This window comes from Pinus tabuliformis, chromosome 9 (genome assembly GCF_031772625.1).
Source record: "Pinus tabuliformis cultivar Carrire ecotype Pingquan chromosome 9, CPIR1, whole genome shotgun sequence".
Taxonomy (NCBI): Eukaryota; Viridiplantae; Streptophyta; class Pinopsida; order Pinales; family Pinaceae; genus Pinus; species Pinus tabuliformis.
Window position 1 is genome coordinate 1,884,566,331 of NC_142307.1, and position 2,363 is coordinate 1,884,568,693.

Consider the following 2,363-nt stretch of genomic DNA (forward strand, 5'->3'; position numbering starts at 1 on the left):
GTAGCTTAATTGAACTGTCGTCTTTTGATTCGAAAGTGTCGCAACTCTCATTTTCAGTCAAGAAAAAGAGTGTCGTAAAGTCTTCCTCTTTTAGATAGTCGATCACTCTTTTGCCATTGTATTTGATTTGAATTATCAATTCTTTGAAGTGTCGAAAATAGTTTTCCATTCGAAATTGAAAGTGTCGTCTTAGTCTTCCTTTCATTTTGACAAGAAATTGTTAAAGTGTCCCTTTGAAGAAAAATAGTTCAGATTTGTACTTAGTTTTCTTTTTGTCATTCTCACATTAAGGGAACTGAGAAACAAATACATGCATGTGCATTTGCATTTAGACTACATGCGGAAATTGATTTAGGAAAAGTGCATTTAGTGTGTGCTCTTTTCTCTATGTTGAAAGAATCACATTTTTCTTTCCTTAGTAGCTAGGATTTTCATTGCTAAAAGAAAATAAATGGTTGTTTATCATTTTAGATTGCATATTTAGGAGTTGGACATCGACATCATGAGGTGAACCTTGAAAGGAAAAATTCTTAAGAAAGATCAACTATAAAATAAACCTCAATGAACATAAAAATGTTTTGGAACCTAACACATAACATCTAGAAGTCTAGGCTAGAGACATATTCCGGCGTCGTAAAGCCTGGTAACTATCATTTTCATCGTAGGTTGGGTGATTCCTCCTCTTTGATATGACAAGTGCCAGTATGGACTTTTGCTCCCACGTACCATCGAGTATATATTGAGAGACCACAATAGGCTGATATCCTTTATCCTTAGGAAGCCGTGTCTGCCGCCCTATCGATTGCAATGCACTGAACATAGAATTCGGGAAGATTGACTACCGTACGTAAAGTCCTTGGTAATTTCTCTATAATTTACCATCGAGGTGTATATTGTAGTTTTGCGATTGGTTTGGTAAGCCCTCTGTCTAGATTTCTAGAGTAGTCACTTTCATTCCTTTTCAGATTCCTTAAAAGAAAAGGTCCATCTGAGCACTTGTCACTTCAGGCTCATTAAAAATCGAAGGCGACTAGAGTCATCTTTAGCTTTTTCTCGACTCTTAAAAATTGAAAAAGAAAGTTGTGTCAAAGCGTCATAAAATTTATTTTATTCAGAATAACATCATTGTTCCCTCATTAGTCTTAGGTGGAGAAAATGGAGTCCACCAATCAAGGATTTCCCCTTGGGGGGAATCCTAGTCCTTTCTCCTCTTGGGGAGATATTGGTGCTCCACACATAGCTACATTGTCCCTTCCAGGACTCACAATTGACCTGCTAGTATGGCTATTTTTGACCTCTCTCGTTCAAAACACTGTAATTCCTCAGCAATCAAATCAACAACCAGATGATACTGAAGTTTCTCCCCCACCTTCCACTTTGTTTGTTTCTCCCTCTCCTTCTTCTTCTTTGCTTGGTGAAACTAGTAACACTAAAAACCAAGTAACTCAGAAGAAGAAGAAAGCGAAGGAGAAGAAGAAGAAGAAGCCAATGGAGAAAGGGGGAAACCATGCATCGTATGGTCAAAATCCACACATTTAACCATCCAAACCTAGATCTCCGTGAGTCATTTGCAAAGGAGACCACTATCATCGAGATTGTCCCTGCATCCCACGGATCTTGAGAGACTGGTCTCCCCACTTGCACAATCCAGTGTCTTCAACCTCTATCGATCATGTTGAGAGTACACCGTCAACTAGTGAAAATGAAGTCAATGGGAAAAAATGAATATCTAAGTTTCCATGTAGGTTGTGTGAAGGCGATCATGCCCTCCACCATTTCCCTTTCCTGGATGAAGCTAAAAGAGTCTTGGATAACCGTCCTGCTTCACCGCAGTGACTTCCTCCTGGATACAAGAAACTCTTGCCAAGTCCATCGCTAGTTGAAAATCCGTCTGACACACATTTGTTGTTAGTCAAAATGCATATCATTGAAGGTAAACCCTCTGAGTCCACACTGGACCAAAGTCAATAGGTTGAGATGGCAGTCGACCCAGTTTTGTCTTCAGAAGGTCCACCTTCAGATGATACAGTCTCCAAAGAGAATGAGAACAACACCATTCAAATTCTTTTTGTTAACACAGAATCCGATGAACATGGGGGCAATCTACCTGTTCCTCTACCACAGGAGGGAAGTTCCTCAGTTCAAGAGATTCATCCAGCCGTTTATTCGGTCCCTCCTCCAAGCAATCTAGTCATTTCCTTTGATTGGAATCTACTAGTGAGACCCCGCCTACCATCTAATGTACCATTCTGAATCATAGTACAAGCTTACAGAATGATCATGGCTGGTACTATCATAGATGAAGGGGCTTCTATGAGTATCCTTTCCTCAACTGCTTGGAAAGTGCTTGGTTCACCATCGCT